The 19,750-nt window shown below is 34.0% G+C and overlaps 1 long non-coding RNA gene across 1 annotated transcript; it reads left to right on the forward strand.

Moving 5' to 3' along the window:
• Nucleotides 1–428: 428 nt before the first annotated feature.
• On the forward strand, nucleotides 429–1,992 carry LOC127700555 (uncharacterized). Its single transcript, XR_007981636.1, has 2 exons — nucleotides 429–1,210; nucleotides 1,862–1,992. It is a non-coding gene; the product is annotated as an uncharacterized LOC127700555 (long non-coding RNA).
• The last annotated feature ends 17,758 nt before the right edge of the window (nucleotides 1,993–19,750 follow it).

The raw sequence follows: 19,750 nt of genomic DNA on the forward strand, positions 1-19,750 counted from the left end.
TACAGGTAAGAACTTAGAACATAGTCACTTTTCATTTGACTATATTATATCTACAGGTGATCATTCAGATGACAAAACAATGATTAAAAAAGAGGGGAAAAAACAGTTATATGTGATTACAGGACACCTTTTAATACTTGTCTATGCTCTACATCCTCTATATGAAATGAAACAGATAATAATTTCGTTGGATGACAGCAGCAAAATATATAATTTTAAAACTACATTTTCATAAAAAAACATTTGTGGTATTTATGGCACAGTTGCTTTTTTGAAAGGATTTTGAGAACGTTACATTCTATTTGATGACTTGCACCAAGAAAGACCAGTTGACCTTAATAAGCTGGACCCTATCACTTCTTTTTGCATTTATTTTGACTTAATCTGATGAATTATACTGGGTGTCAAAAAGACATTAATGATTTTTAAAGGCAGTGCTTTAATGCCTTTCTAGTTGCCGTGTTAATCTTTCTTTCCGCGATATCCAACTTATCTACGTGGGGGGTCATTAGGCTCCAAGTAGATCCGGAAAATGTTGATTCTCTCCTCTTCTTATTGTGATATAAAATGTTTTTTGTTTCATTTCATTTACATTGGGAAATAGAGAAACGATCATTGTGTTTTGTTAGTTTTAAAAACTTTTGATATATTTGTATTTTACATTATAAGCAGTCAACCGATTGACAAACTAGAATTATTTGAATTCCGTGTGGAAAGAGGTCGGGTTAATTTCGAGTGTTATCTGCAATCTAGATGTTTATAAATCATTTCAGTCGTTGATATAATAATTAAAGGTCGACTGAACATGAATTATGTTATACAATTTAAAGCGCATTTCTGTTTATGCACGCGAACCCGTCTAACGTAATTGTTATTTCGCGGTTATATAAAGTAGCAAATTATCGTTCCTGAATAGGTGGCGCCGTGGTAGCCGATCCTGTTCTTCAACTTCCGGTTTCTGCACTGTGCAACTATTACAGTTGCATTTTTAATTAACGAGGCCAAGTACATGTTGTTGTGTACCTGGATGTCATTTAAGAGGAGGACATGCATTTCCAAATGACTTAAAAAGAAGGAAAAGTTGGATCAACGCCATGGCCCATACGCAGATTGGACGAGAACACGATGAAATCGTGGAGTCCATCTCAATCAGCTGTTGTTTGCAAGGCACATTTTACTGAAAAAGACTACGTGCAGGAAACTATTCATGGTAAAACTCTCTTTTCTTTTTAAAATATATAATTACATATGTAATCGCCATGCGAATAAACCAAAGTTTGTTTACAACCGCAATTATCGTTTTAGAATAAAAGGGGGTGGTTAATTCAAGACGTCATAATTTTTTTGATTACGATTCAATGTGATCTGCTTGAGATTTTTTGGTGCTTGCTACAATTATAATGATTTCTTACAAGAGGTATATCATACTGAGAATTATTTTAGCAGTAATTATGCTAATGTAGTAATGACAGGAATGCATAAGCTATGCCTCATAGACTTTCTTGAAAAATATCAATGACAATGTTAACAGGAACAAAATAATGACATGCTCTCATCTATATTATAGTTATTTAGGTACAAACAATGTATGTTTGTTGCATACGTCTCTCATTGTTCGTCCTCATTAGAGCTTATGTTTGTATGTTTGTCAATATGCCGAATCAAAATAAAGTTTTACTTACTTACTTACTTTGGATTTACATAACATACATTTTGATGTACATTGATTCAGGCTAACATAGTTTTATCCAGATTGTAATGAATAAATCTAGTTAATATTTTGCCAGGTAGAACAAAGTATGCATTGCTAATGGAAGTTCATTTAATTATCAAAAAACTAATGTTTTATAACCTTTTTCAGGGCGCAAACCCACCATACAGAGACTTAAGTCTACTGCCATTCCCAGCCTATTTTCCTGGATTAAGCAAGAGACTGAATCGTCCGCAAAAAGAAAAATCAGGGCAGTTTCCTGTGAAAACAAAAGAACTAAACTTGATGAATATTGTAGTAGAAATCTAGAGGAAAGTTTTGATTGTAAAGTTGGTTTTCCTGAAGAAGTCATTCATACTGCAGACAGGATTAATGACTATCCACCACCAACTGCCGAGCTAATGTTGAGCTTCACAGATGGAATTACGCAAACACCATCAATGCCTATATTTTCAGCAGAGAATTTTGAAATGAAGACACGTGACACAGCCATGCATTTTTATACCGGTTTAGAGTTGTATACTAAATTTTTATTTGTTTTCACCACACTTGGTCCAGCAGCACATTGTTTGAGATACATATATTTTCAAATTGATAGGGTGTCATTTGAAAATCAGTTTTTTTATGACTTTGATGAAATTGAGGCATTATACAACCAACTTTGAACTGTCTAGATTCTAGATTGAAACTAGTGTTAAGAATATTGTGTAAACATGGATTGTTTTTATGTCTAAACAGTGGCGTGAGGCTAACACTTGGCAATTAAGTGCTTTAGTTAGGTATTTTTCACCATCCAACTTCAAATTAAAGTTTCCTACAACTTGGATTATTATTGACAGCACAGAATATCCCGTGATAAAACCTAAAACTCCTAGAGCTCAGGCAACCTTTTCATCATATAAAAACAGAAACACTGAAAATACTTGTATGTTCGACACCTGGTGGTTTAGTCAACTATGTCTCTAATGCATATGTTGGTTGTACCAGTAACTGTGAAATAGTTGAAAGATGTAGAATAGTTCAATTATGTGATCCAGGTGACAGTGTGATGGCAGACAAAGGTTTAAATGTGCAAGATTTGTTTGCTCACTTTTTTCAAAAAAAGAAACAGAATTAGTTCCAAAACTCTTATATGGGATAGAAAAGTCTCCATTTAACACGTGCACATAGAGCTAATTATTGGACTTGGCAAAACATACAAAATTCTAATAAATCCTATGAATGGAACTGAAACAAAACTTTCATCTGAAATAACATTTAGTTGTTTTATGTTGTGTAATTTTAGAACTTTTATTGTGCCAAAGGATGCATGAATAAAAGTGACACAATGAAGTTTGTTCTGATATATATATATATAAATATTATTTACAATTACATGCACATGTAAATTGTAATGCATATAAAAATAAGGAGATGTGGTATGATATTCAGTGAGTTTATCGAACCAAAGTGCATAAGAAATGGGTTAAGCAGTTACAGGTGTTACTGTCACCGTACAATCTCCAACAATTAGAAAAACTTGTACCGTGTAAAAAATTTCAGAGATCTTACAACTAAGTTTGACTTTGGTGAATTGTTTATATCTGTTGATGTAAATATAAAAAAGAAGATGTGGTATGATTGCCAATGAGACAACTCTCCACAAGAGACCAAATGACACAGAAATTAACAGCTATAGGTCACAGTACGGCCTTCAACAATGAGCAAAGCACATACCGCACAGTGAGCTATAAAAGGCCCCGAAATGACAATGTAAAACAATTCAAACAAGAAAACTAACGGCCTAATTTATGTACAAAAAATGAACGAATAACAAATATGCAACACATCAACAAACGACAACCACTGAATTACAGGCTCCTGACTTGGGACAGGCACATACGTGTACATACAGAATGTGGCGGGGTTAAACATGTTAGGGGATCCCAACCCACCCCCTAACCTGGGACAGTGGTGTAACAGTACAATATAAGAACGAACGATAAAAAATCAGTTGAAAGAGGCTTAACTCATCAGATGGATAAATACAAATACAAGTGGACGTGGCCCGGTAGTTGTACATCCAAACAACAAAAAGACACTAAGTACAGATCTGAGAGTACTCGCATTTACTGACAGCTAGTTCAAAGCCACTAACAACTGATAAAAAAATCTTGCATCTAAGACTAAATTATCAATCCGTAAGCTCCCTTTAGAATTTTATAAATTTTAGATATTACATTTCTGAGTTATGGGGTTTTATTCATTAAAAAAGGGGGGATTTTCCAGTTTTTGGACAACAACTCAAAAATGCTTTAAGCAGTTCGCATGAAACTTTGTTGAATTATTTATCGCTATTGATGTAATCTCCCTATTGATTTTCCTAAATTTCAAATATGACATTGAGAAGAAATTGAACTTTATTTGTTTATAGTCTGGCAACAGATTTATTAAGTATTGCGCAACAGCACAGTGTATTGCACAACAGCAAGAAATCTTTAATTGAATATAAATTCAATTCATATAACCAATTTCAAGTTCTTTGACTACATTTATTCAGAAACTATAATATGTCAAATATTTAATTACAATCCAAATTCAGACTTGTATCAAGCTTGAATATTGTGTCCATTTTTGCCCCAACTGTTCAGGGTTGGACCTCTGCAGGTGTATCCAGCTGCACTCAGCAAATCAGTTTATTTCTTAATTAAGAACTCCTTTTTGTCGAGCCTGTGACTTTTAACGCAGAAAGCTCGATATAGGGATAGTGATCCGGCGGCAGCGTTAGCTAACTTCTTAAAAGCTTTATATTTTAGAAGGTGGAAGGTCTGGATGCTTCATACTTTGTATATGGATGCCTCATGTTACAAAGTTTCCGTCAGTCACATGTCCAATGTCCTTGACCTCATTTTCATGGTTCAGTGACTACTTGAAAAAAAGTTGAGATTTTTTGTAATGTTAAATTCTCTCTTATTATAAGTAATAGGATAACTATATTTGGTATGTGCGTACCTTGCAAGGTCCTCATGCCCGTCAGACAGTTTTCACTTGACCTCGACCTCATTTCATGGATCAGTGAACAAGTTTAAGTTTTGGTGGTCAAGTCCATATCTCAGATACTATAAGCAATAGGTCTAGTATATTCGGTGTATGGAAGGACTGTCCAACTGGCAGGTGTTATCTGACCTTGACCTCATTTTCATGGTTCAGTGGTTATAGTTAAGTTTTTGTGTTTTGGTCTGTTTTTCTTATACTGTATGCAATAGGTCTACTATATTTGGTGTATGGAATGATTGTAAGGTGTACATGTCTAACTGGCAGGTGTCATCTGACTTGACCTCATTTTCATGGTTCAGTGGTCAAAGTTAAGTTTTTGAGTTTTGGTCTTTTTTTCTAATACTATATGCAATAGTTCAACTATATTTGGTGTATGGAAATTCTTTATGATCTATTTGTCAGTCACGCAGGTTTTTTTTTACCTTGACCTCATTTTCAAGGTTCATTGCTCAGTTTTAAGTTTTTGTGTTTTGGTCTGTTTTTCTTAAACTATAAGCAATAGGTCAACTATATTTGTTGTATGGAAGAATTGTTAGCTGTACATGCCTGCCTAGCATGGTTCATCTGACCTTGACATCATTATCTTGGTTCATTGGTCAATGTTTAGTTTACTTGGTTAATGCTAAGTTTATGTGACAGTTGTAATAAAGCTTTATATTTAGGACTATCAACATAATATCAATGATTAGTAAAGATGGCGAGACATTTCAGCGTGTGCACTCTTGTTTCATTCATAAATTACTTTATACTTGGAAATATAATTTTGCTTGGAGTTATAGTTTCTAAAAAAAGTATTGTCATTGAAAGAGTTGACATGTTGCAATGTACATTTATTCTACATAGTTCTATGGTACCAAATCAAAAGTTTATATAAAAGAAAGAAGTCAAAGGTTTCCCATCATAGTTTAGTTACATACATTTTTTTTGTACCTGAGGTCGTTGAATATAGATCATTTTATATAAATAAGGAGATGTGTTATGATTGCCAATGAAACAACTATCATCCATACATTGTACCTACCAGTAACAAACCACATTTGCGAAGTTGATTAAAATACAGTTGATAACATTTACTTATTACTAAAAAGAAAATGCCAAACTATTTTAAACAGTATTTGACTATAAACATAGATAAAAAAAGGTACAAAGTGGACATAATGCACTAGTTCATAAACAAGTGAGAACAATCGCCTTCATATAGTGCTCAAAATATGACATTCATAAAACTTGTTCAATATCATTAGAGAACTCTAAATCTTAAATACTGAAAGCCACCTCTGATAAGTACAATGTACTATGCAAGATAATGATATAACTGGACTAAAAATACACACAACCTGTAATTAACTGCCTTTACAGCGCTTTCGCGCTTTGATTAAAGTAACTTATATGTATGTTATGTTAAGTGGCTCTCACAACATTCATTGCTGACTGGACAAACTATTTCTTTCTGTTATTTCACAGATCCTTAAAATTAGAACAGTTGTCCAGTTGAATATTTTTAAATAAACAGCTGTACTTAAAGAAAAGTATCCTGAGTAAATTTTTCTCTTTATTTTATTCTTAACCCAAAACACTTGAAGCTAATAAAACTGAAACTGAAAACTTATTTGAAGAGCCCACATAGAATTGTACTTAATGCCCAATTAACTGATGAATTGATAATGACGATTTCAAAGAAAGATAAGTGAAAATTTCAGTATAAAATAAAAATAACATTTCAAGGAAATGGAAATGCCCATTAGAAAGTAAACAGCAAAATAAAATTATTTCCTCAATAAGGTTTGTGACTTTTCTTTTCTTCCCTCTTTTCTTTATACTGCTAGATAAATTAAAAAAATCCCGAATTGTTTGTTTCAGTTTCTGTTCTGACATAAACTTCAAATTTTCCATTGTTGTAACAAATTCTTGTTTCAAGCACTTACACTTATCTTCTTCATCTCCATAGGGAATTCATGTATGCACTAATCATCTTCATCTCACATGTACATAATTATATAAAGTCACACATAAGTTAAACAGTCATTTACTTTTAAAACATTGAAACAAGGAATACAATACAGTCAGAGAAAACAATACAAAAATTGACTTAACCTTCAATGACATTGTAGAGAGCCTGAAAATAAAAATTAAAGAGAACAATAATATCTTAGATAATGGAAAAGAAAAACTTAAAGGTAAGAAGCTTAGAACTTAAAACTAATCTTATGTTGAATCTTTCTGGTTGCACCTTTCCAAAGATATTTGATATTAGAATATTTCATGCATGTTCTAATCATGACAGAAACTAAAATTTTGTCAATGGGATACCATGTCCTGCTCAACCTATCACAAATCCGTGTTCAGTGACATGTGCAATGTATTTCCCCTCACCACCATATTGGGGGTTACCTGCACAAATTCCTTAACTAATCAAACAAATTTCAATTTAAATAGATTTTAGAAAAGTAGAATTCTGAACAATTTTCATTACTGTAGTTTAAGCATTGTATAGTTCATCAATATGATCTATTACAGATATTTTATGCAACCTGCTAGAACCTATGACAACCTGTTTGTATTGTATTGCCCTCGACGAAAGTCGCAGAATGCGAGACTTGTGGATTACAATCCGGCGGCATCGGCGTAGACTATCTATAAGCTTTATTCAGAAGGTAGAAGACCTGGTTGCTTCATACCTTGAATACATATGCCATATTTTACAAAGTTTCCTTCTATCATATGTCCATTGTCCTTTAAAAATTATTAGTTATAACTACATTTGGTATATGGGTTCCTTGCATGGTCTACATCTCCGTCAGACAGGGTTCACCTGACCTCAACTTCATTTTATGGAATCTGCGATCATGGTGAATAGGTCCGTTTCTCAGATACTATAATAAGCATTATGGAATTATTGTGAGGTGTACATGCCAGTCTAGTAGGTTTCAACTGACCTTGACCTCATTTTAATGGTTCATTGGTCTATTTGTTGTGTGTGTTTTCGTCTGTTATCTGTCCTTTAACATGTTTTTCATGGTTCACTGGTCAATGCTTAGAAACCGTAGTTTGGTCCCACTCTCAGATACTATAAGTAATAGGTCAACTATAGTTGGTGTATGGAATGATAGTAAGGTATAAACATCTGTCTTGCAGGTTTTATATGACCTTGACCTGGGATGTTCATGGTTAATTAGTCAATATTAGTTTTCCTGGTTAAGTTTGTTCCTTGGATACTGTAAGCAGCAGGTCAACTATATTTGTTGCAAGGAATGATTGTAAGCTGTACATGTCTGTTGGGCATGCATCATCTGACCTCAATATAAAAATGAGGAGATGGGGTATAATTGTCAATGATACAACTATTCACTACAGTTAAAATAAAGTGGTAGTAAGCAATTATTAGCCACCGTACGGCCTTCAACAAAAAGAAACTCATACCTTATAGTCGGCTATAAAAAGCTCCGACATAAAACAAAATGTGAAACAATTCAAACGAGAAAACTAACGACCTTATTTATAACAACACAATTTACGAAAACCAAATATGACGGACATGAACCAACGACAACCACTGTACTTCGGGCTACTGACTTATGACAAGTACACAAAGAATGTGCTTAAACGTGTTTGTGAGCGCTCAACCCTGCCCTAACCTGGGACAGTGGTGTAACAGCACAACATAAGAACGAACGGTAAAAATCAGTTGCAATTGGCGTAACTTAAACAAACGGTACGAGGCACAAAAACAATTCACATAAAAATAATAGACACAAAGCACCAAAATAAGAGTACTCGCATTTACTGGAAGCTAGTTCATAGCTAATAACAACTATGACCTCGTTGGTCAATGTTTAAGTTTTCATGGTTTTCATGGTTTGGTCTGTTTCTTATCATGCCAGGCCTGATTCCTTATCCGGCTTTGGCTATAATTTTTGTCCTCCTTGTTTTAATCAACTCTTCAATTTTTTAAGACATTTTTTACTTTCAAATAGTTTGGCCTCGAGCATCACCGAAGAGACAGTACATTGTCGAAATGCATTTCTGGTGCAGTAAGATTGGCACCGTTAATGTTATTGGACACTATAAGCAATAGGCCAACTATATTTAGTGTATGGGATGATTGTAAGGTGTGCATGTCTGTCTGGTAGGGTTAATCTGTCATTGACCTTTATTGTTATGGATCATTGATACTGTTATGCTTAAGTGATGTTTTTGACTTTCAACATCAAGTAAATCATGGGTCAGTAAAGCAGGCGAGACATTTCAGCATGTGCACTCTTGTATTTATTCAATTTTATATCATATTTGATATCATATTAAGTTTATAAGATGCCTTAAAAAGTATATAAGATATACTGTATTGCTTATGTGATATCTTATAAAATATATAAGATATCTTAAATTATTTATGATATATTTTATTTATTTTGAAGTTAATAAGATATCTTACAAACTTAACAAGATATCTTATTAACTTTGAAAGATATCTTTTAAACCAAATATCTTTTTTTAATAAATTTATGAGATATCTTAACTAGAGGCTCTCAAGAGCCTGTGTAGCTCACCTGTATCTACTGTGGTTTTGGAAATCATGTAAAATAAGGTTAAAATCATAATAAATAGTATTAGATACCCTAATAATGATTGACGCCAAGTTTGGTTTAATTTGGCCCAGTAGTTAAATTAAAAGCAGGTCATCCCATTGTAGTCTTACAATAGTTACTGAAGACTCCTTATCATAATTTAAATTAGTTTTCAAGTTGTGACCATTTGAAATTGTTTTTTTACAATTTTCCCTTAGACTTCCATAGTAAAGCCCTATGTTCTATTTTTAGCCATGGCGGCCATGTTGGTTGGATGGCAGGGTCATCGGATACATTTTTAATCAAGATACCCTATTGAAAATTGTGGCTAAGTTTAATTCTATTTGGCTCAGTAGATTAAGTGGAGAAGATTTTTGTTAAAGATTAAAAAAAATTACGAAAAATTGTGAAAAATTTACTTTCAGAGATATAAGCCAAAAACTGCATTTTACCCTTATGTTCTATTTTTAGCCATGTTGGCCATGTTGATCAGCAGGAGGGGTCATCGGACACATTTTTAAAATTAGATACCCTAATGATGATTTTGGCCAAGTTTGGTTAAATTTGTCTCAGTAGTTTCAGAGGAGAAGATTTTTGTAAAAGATTACAAAAATTTACGAAAAATTGTGACAAATTGACTATAAAGGACAATAACTCCTTAAGAGGTCAATTGACAATTTTGGTCATGTTTGACTTATTTATAGATCTTACTTTGCTGAACAATATTGATGTTTACAGTTTATATCTATCTATACAAATATTCAAGATAATAACCAAAAACTGTAAAATTTCCTTAAAATTACCAATTCAGGGGTAGCAACTCAACAACAGGTTGTCTGATTCGTCTGAAAATATGAAGGCAGATAGATCTTAACCTGATGAACATTTTTATCCCATGTCAGATTTGCTCTAAATGCTTTAGTTTCAGAGATATAAGCCAAAAACTGCATTTTACCCCTATGTTCTATTTTTAGCCATGTCGGCCATGTTGATTGGCAAGCAGGGTCATCGGACACATTTTTTAAACTAGATACCCTAATGATGATTGTGGACAAGTTTGGTTAAATTTGGCCAAGTAGTTTCAGAGAAGATTTTTGTAAAAGTTAACGGACGACGACGACGGACAACGGACGACGGACGCCAAGTGATGAGAAAAGCTCACTTGGCCCATTGGGCCAGGTGAGCTAAAAAGTATATAAGATGTCTTATTTACTTTATAAGATATCTTATCAATTTTATAAGACATATTATGCTGTACAAGATATTTTATATGATTGTTTATCGGTTATCTCAATTGGCTTATATGATATCCGGTTTAGTTTATAAGTATAACATATCTTATGTACAGATCTTCTAAATTCACACTCACCTATTTTCCGTGCATTCATCATTCATCGTCCGTTCTTAATGCGTGAGTCGTTCGTTCATCGTGCATTCAACGTGCGTGAGTCGTTCGTTCAACGTGCATTCAACGTGCGTGAGCTCATCGTTCATCATTCCGTGTGTTTTCCATTCAACGTTCGCTCAACGTTCATTCATTCTTAATTGTGTAAAGTGCGCTCAACGTTCAATCATTCTTGATCGTGTAAAGTGCGCTCAACGTTCATTCATTCTTAATCGTATAAAGTGCGCTCAACGTTCATTCATTCTTAATCGTGTAATATGTGCACTCAACGTGTGTTAATTTTAAATCGGATGATATTCATTCAGTCTTTAATTCATTTTGTAAGATGACTTTACAGTCTTGTATAACCACAACATACTGATTTGAAAACATTTTTTTTTAAATTGCGAGATACTCATTTTCTCATCTACATGTATATCATGATGTTATAAAAATGGGTAAATGGGTTTACTATTATGTGTATTCTGATTCTTAACTTTATCTTTATTTAATTGCATCATATTTGAAACAGCAAATGTCAAATCTCTTGTTCTCGATTTTGTGTTATAAACTTTACTTAGGGGACGACCATTTGATATTCTGGGGGGGGGGGGGGGGGGGGAGGGGGGGGGGGGGCCAGGAGGATTTGTTTTGGATCGGTTATTTATTTTTGCAAACTAAGAGGACAGATTATCTATTTTCTGCACTATTGAAGCAAGATTTTTCATTTTCATTAAAGCAAGGGACTGATTATTTATTTTCACAAGTATATTTATATATTCGAAAACATACAATTTTTAAATTATTTGTTTATTATAAATAATTCATGTATAGTCAAGTCATTATGTACCATTTAATCAGAATTAATTATTATCCTCTGCAGAAATGAATCTCCTATATTCCCCAATACATATACATGTATTGCATACATACACAGTATTAAAGTTTGTTTGTAACTAAGGCTCTTTAAAAAGTATTGGGAAACATGTTTTGCCGAGCGGAGCGAGGCAAAATTTTTTTTGAAGGGTTTTTGAACCGCTGAAGGCCCAAGAAGCTGTAGAACAAATGATGCAAAATCATGCCTTCTGGGTGTTCCCCAGACCCTTTCTTCAACTGAAAATGCAAGTTCTGTTTTAATAATTTTATGACAATATTTTGGTCTCAAAGCAAAATCACGTTATAGATTCAGTGTAAGACTTAAGTTTCTAGGAACAACATCAAAAGACAAATATGCATGATAAAGCAAAAATGTAATTCACATAGTTAAGTCTGTGGCTGCTGTGTTTTTTTAAACTCATGATCAAGTTAATAATAAAATTACTAAATTACAAAATGAATGCAACACTAACAGAATACAGAAGGGCAATCAATGAACAAAAGACAAATAAATAAGAAACACTGATCCCGAAAAGTCAAGGGCTACGTCTGAGGGAGAACAGAACTTGCTTCTTGCAAGGCACTCACGGTGAACACAATTTGATATGGAGACAAGCGTTTGGTTTTGAAATTTCCTACATGAGGCATTTGTCTCAATGTAGTTACGGCCCTGATTTAATAAAAGTGAGGTAAGTGTTCCTGAGACAATTAACCTCAAGTTAAATGAAACCAATTTTCTGACATTTCAATAGATATAAGAATATGTGGTATGAATGCCAATGAGACAACTCTCCATCCAAGTCAAAATTTATAAAAGTAAACCATTATAGGTCACAGCAAGTATATTTAAATAATATTTATACTTTTATTATTAATTTAAAAGATATGGGAAGTGTTTCCCGATTTTTTTTTTTGGAAAAAAGATGAATTTATGAAGAATCTGGTGCCATCTCATACTTTCGATTAGACCTGCTGAGTTATTTATTTTCAATACATTGCAAGTCAGGTAATTTATTTTCAAACTACCACAGAACAAACCATTTATTTTTGTGATTATCAAGGCTGAGTTATTTATTTTCAAAATCCTCCTGCCCCCCAGAATATCAAATGGTCGTCCCCTTAAGTCTATAATTGAGTCTGTAAAATTAAACTCAACAGTTTTAGAATTAGATTTTTAAGCTGGCAAATTTTTGTTCCTCAACGGGATTTGAACTCACACTTTTGATACACTACAGCACCAATCGCAATATACATGTATATATATTTTGGATATCTTATTAATAACGTTCAACTTGAGTCATTTCTCTACGGAAGCCGATAAGGGTCATTCGAAAAAAATAATTTATGTCGTAATTACGACATAGCATGTCGTAATAACGACATAACTATGTCGTAATTTCGACATAGCATGTCGTAATATCGACATCACTATGTCGTAATAACGACATCGCTATGTCGTAATAACGACATCCTTATGTCGTTATAACGACATCGCTATATATATAAACAAAGAGTATGTATTATGATTGCCAAGAGACTAAATGACACAGAAATTAACAACTATAGGTCATCATAATGCCTTCAATAATGAGCAAAGCCCCGCATAATCAGCTATAAAAGGCCCCGAAATGACAAATGTTAAACAATTTAATTCAAACGAGAAAACTAACGGCTTTATTAATGTACAAAAATGAACAAAAAACAAATATGTAACACAGCAACAAACGACAACCACTGAATTACAGGCTCCTGATCGCTATGTCATAATTACGACAACCTTAGCGTTGTCACTTTTTGAGGCGATAGAAAATTCAAAATGGTCGTCAGTGAGGGAAAAGTTTGTAGCGTTAACAAATTCATCTTTTTTTGGAATAATGAACACTAAATGCAATCAAGCTTAATTAAAGTTATTTACTTGCACATACTAGAACTTTATTTTATTATCAAGTCAAATGAGACCCAGTTGAACAGGGGAGCGATTCATGCTCCTTGGAGCCTCTAGTTATGTTTGGCATGTACAGATTCGTGTAAAATATGACTGCATTTCCATTGCAGATTCTGAAGAAGATGAATTTTAAGCTTTACCAAATAAAGACTATGTTAAACTTTGGACTCCTAGTGCTCAGACCCATGGACCTATGTACCTTCATTTGTACACAATTGCATCTTAATGGCCTACTGATGCTTGATGCAAATTATAACTTCATTGCTACTGTTAGTTCTTAAAGAGATTCTTACATCGTCTTCCCCATTGAAGCCTGTATTAAACTTTGGACCCAAAGTTCTTTAAACCAATGTTCCCCAGGACAACTATTCCTACAAACTTAGGGGAGGGTTAGGATCCCGTTAACATGTTTAACCCCGCCACATTCTGTATGTTTGTGCCTGTCCCAAGTCAGGAGCCTGTAATTCAGTGGTTGTTGCTTGTTGATGTGTTACATATTTGTTTTTCTTTTATTTTTTGTACATAAATTAGGCCGTTAGTTTTCTCGTTTGAACTGTTTTACATTTGTTATTTCGGAGCCTTTTATAGCTGACTATGTGGTATGGGCTTTGCTCATTGTTGAAGGCTGTACGTTGACCTATAGTTGTTAATTTCTGTGTCATTTGGTTTCTTGTGGCAATCATACCACATCTTCTTTTTTTATATTTAATCCTCATCATATAAGGATCATCCATTCTCAAAGATTGATCCAATATGGCCTGGTAGTTCTTAAGGAGAAGATTTTCAAAGCTTTTTCCATTGGGCCTATGTTAAACTTTGGACCCCTAATAATCGAGCCTAATGGATCCCCTGACCTTCACCTATCACCTTAGGAAGTTGTGTCTCGTACTCGAAGAAGTATGCGAGCGATTGCCATCGTTTGTTGTCCGTCGTCGTCTGTCGTAAGCGTGTTTTAAAAATCTCCTTTGAAACTAATGTGCAAAATTCTTTAAAAGTTAGTTTGATTTTTCCTTGTTAAATGTTTCCTTCACAAAAGGCGTGCTTTGATTTTTGACTCCTTAAAAACACAGCCGCTGTTATTAACTTGAAAAAATAGGACAAATGGTCACACATTAGTTTTTTGATAATGTCTCGAATATCGTTACATTTATCTCAAATCTGTTGAGGGTTCATCATGACAAAATGGACCTATGCCGAAAATTTCAGAAAGATCAGTTTGACCCATACCTGAGTTGTGTCCTCTAAAACATTTTTTGGGATAGCTATATGTATTGTCATCACTTGAAGTCCGTCGATTTTGACCGGCAACCAACAGCATGGACACTGTTACTAAATAAAGGCAACAGTAGTATACCGGTGTTCAAAGGTCATAAATCGATTGAGAGAAAACAAATCCGGGTTACAAACTAAAACCGAGGGAAACATATCAACTGTAAGAGGATAATAAACGAACAACAGGAACACTAAAGTGAACAAAAATAAACCCTTAACATACATAGAACGAACTATTTGATAACAACTGTCATATTCCTGAATTGGTACAGGACATTTTAAGAACAAATGGTGGGTTGAACTTGGTTTAATGGCTAGCCAAACCTCCCGCTTTATGACAATGTTAAAAATGTCGCTGAAATGATAAAACTACGTGACAGAAATACAGATCAAACACACGCAAGATAATTCATCACAGAGAAACGCACAAACAAATAATATACTACAGTGTAGTAATAGTCGCAAAACATGTAAACTGCATAACAACAACGAACATATTTCATCAACGACAAACACCACAGGATATAAAAAACAGTTACGCGCTTACGTAACTCACATGCAATCTCGAACTTTATGCAATTATTTCCACAATACTATACAAAAAGTCCACATAGCGAAATAACAGATTTTTGCCTCGCCTGCGATGAACGTCAAAAATAACAAAAAACAAAGGAATTGATTTTTCGGCGACGGCGGCTAAACTTTTATCAACATTTTGTGATTTTTGTAATCTTTAATAAAAGTTTAACGGTAACTACAGACGACGACGGACGACAAGCGATTGCAATAGCACACATAGTCCTTCGGGTACTAAACACATCTTCTTGATGTGATCTACATACATGCCAAATATAAATAGGAGCCTGAATCGTTCACCATTTCAATGGGTCCCATTAGACTTGATCATGAAATAAAGTTATATTATGTGCAGACATATGGAGTAACTAACTTTAATATTAATTAAGCTTGATTAAATTCAGTGGTTATCATTCTCAAAAATGAATATGTTTACGATAGGGTTTTGATACAAACTTTGCCCTCACTGGTGGCCAATTTTTAACTTCGGATCAGCTCAAAACGTAAAAACTCTTTTTAAGGACCTGGATACTAGGTACACATTGTATATTTATACTAAGTTTAAACTCAGTCATTTCAGCGATCTTGAGAAGAAGATTTTGAACATTGATTTTTTCAAAGTCCCTTGGCGGTCATGTGTTTTAACACATGGGTAACTAAGAAGCAACACTTGAATAGGACCTTATAGTGCACACGTATATCAAGTTTGATTCAATTCTGATAAGTGGTTCTTAAAATAAAGATGCAAATGTTTGTTTCCCATAGCATGCATAGTGTGTCGATGCTCACAAAGTAGCAATTTTAAGGTTGTCGTTATAGATGATATAGCGATGTCGTAATTACGATATAGATGTCGTTATAACGACATCCTTATGTCGTTATTACGACATAAGGATGTCGTTATTTCCACATAATATGTCGTTATTACGACATAAGGATGTCGTTATTTCCACATAATATGTCGTTATTACGACATAGCGATGTCGTTATTCTCACATAATATGTCGTTATTACGACATAGCGATATTACGACATAGCGATGTCGTTATTACGACATACTATGTCGTAATTACGACATACACGTAATTACGACATAAATTATTTTTTTTGAATGACCCTTATCGGCTTCCGTATTTATCCAATGTTGAACTATGCTAGATTATAATTCTTCGCTTATTTTGCAAATTCATATTCTACTTAGATATTTTCAATCATTTAGGTTTTGATAAATACCATAACAGATATCATATGTGTCTCAGTTCCTGATAGTCACATGTGCATGACGGTATTCCATCAAGAATATACAATATACAAGGTTGTCGGGTAAATGTGGGTTGCGGATTAAGAAGTTGTTTGTCAAACTTGAATTAACAAACTGAGGCGAATTTAACACGGATATGTATTTTCTCTTCAACAACATTTTTATTCTCTGTTCTTTATTTTCATTTAAACTAAGCTAAATTCGTTTTGTGGTAAATTAAATAAATAAACAAGTATAAGATCAGGCAAATATATCAAGTATTCCTTAAGAACGATTTTAATATTTTTACTTGAAATTGTGTTTACGGGTTTGAAATACAGTTATTTATTTTCTGATAAAATAGTTAGATTTAGGGTTTTATCATAACAATTCTTTATTTTATTTAAAATAAACATTTAACACTTTCTCGGATAAACTTGCTATTTTCATCGTGTTCATGATTGCAAATCCGGCACATTGTTTTTAATGTATGTCTAAAAGATTAGTTCCGAAAAAATAATTTACATTAGAACTTTGTTAATCCTCTAGGATTATTAAAAAATGAAATTTTTTTTTACCATGGGGGTATTTTTTGTTCCGTTACTGAGGAGATTTTTGTCCTTTACGAATCCATAGGAGAAATTTGACTCCAATAGGATATATTGTAATGCCGGCCTTCCCCCCTTTTTATAGTAAATTTATGTCTGTATAGTTTCTGGAAATTATTGAGGATAAATGATAGATGTTAGTGAGATGTCTAATGTTGCAAGTAATGTCAGACTTATAATTTGTTATTTTGGCTGTTGTTTCAATGATACGACAGATTTGTGTATGTTAGTTTGTTCTTCTAATGATCTACTAATGTATTTAAAATCAAAACCCATCTTTATTGATGAAGATCAATCCATTTTTACAAATGATATCAACATTACGGGAATTTTCCTTGTGTGATCCATGGTTGCCGATTGGTAAACAATATGTAACAAGCTCTGCCATTGGTCAGTCGGAAGTATAAAAGCAAAAGCAACAACAGAACCGACGGATTGTTGGGTTGGCAAAGTTGTAAAGTATCAAATTTGAATAGAAACTAAAATGTGTCTGATAATCACAACCAAGCGTTGAAAGTTAACTTTGTTTTTATTGAAGGTTGTCGGTGCCGGTGCTAAATCGGGTTGCCGGTGACGGTGCTAAATACGGTTGCCGGTGACGGTGCTAATTATAATGTAGTTATATAGACGGTGCAAATTAAGGTTGTCGGTGACGGTGCTAAGGTTGTGGGTGACGGTGCTAAATCAGGTTGCCGGTGACGGTGCTAAATCAGGTTGCCGGTGACGGTGCTAAAGTTGTGGGTTACGGTGCTAAGGTTGTGGGTGGTGGTGTTAATTAATATTGCCATTGACAGTGATTAAGTTTGTTAGCGATAGGAATTGTTTTATGAATGACGAGACTAAATAATATTGCCGGTGAGGGTGCTAATGTTGTTAGTGATAGTAATAAATAAAGTTGTGGAGGACGGTGCTAAGGTGGTTAATGACAGTCCTAAGTAAGGTTGTTAGTGACGGGGGTAAAATTGTTGCTTTCTATATTTAGTATTTGTTTTAGATGTTTTATGATGATAAGTCGATGTTGAATACTGTGAAATTGTGATAACATCCTTAAATTGGGATTATTGAAAGATCGAGTCCAAATAAGGGACCACCGGGTTACTTAACTGTTGAATTATATATCATTAGCTGGTTATTATCAAAAGTTTGTTTGTATACTGTAAGACCAACCATTACCGGGGACCCGACCAGACCAGTGACAGAGCCTGCAAGGCAAGACCTATTCTCTCCGCCGATGTTTATCTTAGTGCTAATAAAATATGAAACTTTATTTATTTAGATATTTTATTTCATAACTCGGACTATATATATAATCACAAGTATTACGATTTCCCTTTCTGTAACGTGTTTTGGTCCGACGGTAAACAGTGGACGTCGAACCTTACACTTTATAGATCATTTTACACTCTTTTTCTTTGTGACCCTGTGTTCTCTGGTGGCCGACTCTAGCACCAGGGAGGCAGCGTTTCAATATTTTGTCTCATAGGAAAAAAACGGTTTTATCCGATAGATTTTTTTTCATTTTTATCAGATATAATAGTTATTTTGATAAATACAAATGATTCATTGAAGTTTCGTATGCATCTATCAAGATAAAAAAATCCCGTCCAGCAATTTTGTCTAGTAATACGCACACTGTCAGTGTGTATTGCAAAACATGCTCTCTCCCTGAAAATGCAAGTCGTATTATGAATAAGATTGAATATTATTTGCTTGCTGCAAAGTGCTGTGTATTATTTGCAAATTCAAAACGATAATAGTCAAACAATATATGTTATGCAACTTAATCAGCAATGAATGAGATGGAGTACATTTTTTGCCTGTTCATGTACATTTATAACTTTGGTTTTTAAATCATTCCAATTCCCTTTCATCCGAGCTTTCAATGTGGGGGAATAATATAGAATACAGGATTCATCCATGAAATATACATGTAGTACGTTACGTTTGACTCTCAAATTAGTTCAACATAATAAAAGTTGAACTGTTAGGTCTTGTGTGTATCATTACCTAAGGATCGCTGTGGCTTTATAGCTCAAAACGGTATTATTTGTTTTGCCTGAGCATTTGATGATTCTTTTTTCTGGATTTCATAATGAGGATAAATTCAGAAATGTGGAGTGAATTCGGAACATGCACTTTACATTGGTTAAATAATGAAATGTATGTTTCAGAAATTTACACAAGTCTAAATTTGGTTTTGACGCCCGGGGACACTGTCATTTACAGTAATGCCTAGGTCACACATTCACGGATCACCTCGCAGGTTCCACTACGGATAAAATCTCACGGATGATCCCGGAAATGCAGTTTCCATAGTCTGATACGGATCCCATACGGATGCACAACGGTTTGCATATGACTACGGGTTTTGATGTATCTACCATGATATCTACCAAGGGTGAAGTAGGAAAGGAGTCATTTTGCGACATGAGTGATACGGTTTCTCACGGTACGACACGGTTTAATACGGAAGTGAAACGGTTTAATACGTTACGACATCGGGGCGTATGTATTGTGGATAAACAGCGGTTTGCTGC

The sequence above is a fragment of the Mytilus californianus genome, unplaced genomic scaffold (genome assembly GCF_021869535.1).
Source record: "Mytilus californianus isolate M0D057914Y unplaced genomic scaffold, xbMytCali1.0.p SCAF_1, whole genome shotgun sequence".
Taxonomy (NCBI): domain Eukaryota; kingdom Metazoa; phylum Mollusca; class Bivalvia; order Mytilida; family Mytilidae; genus Mytilus; species Mytilus californianus.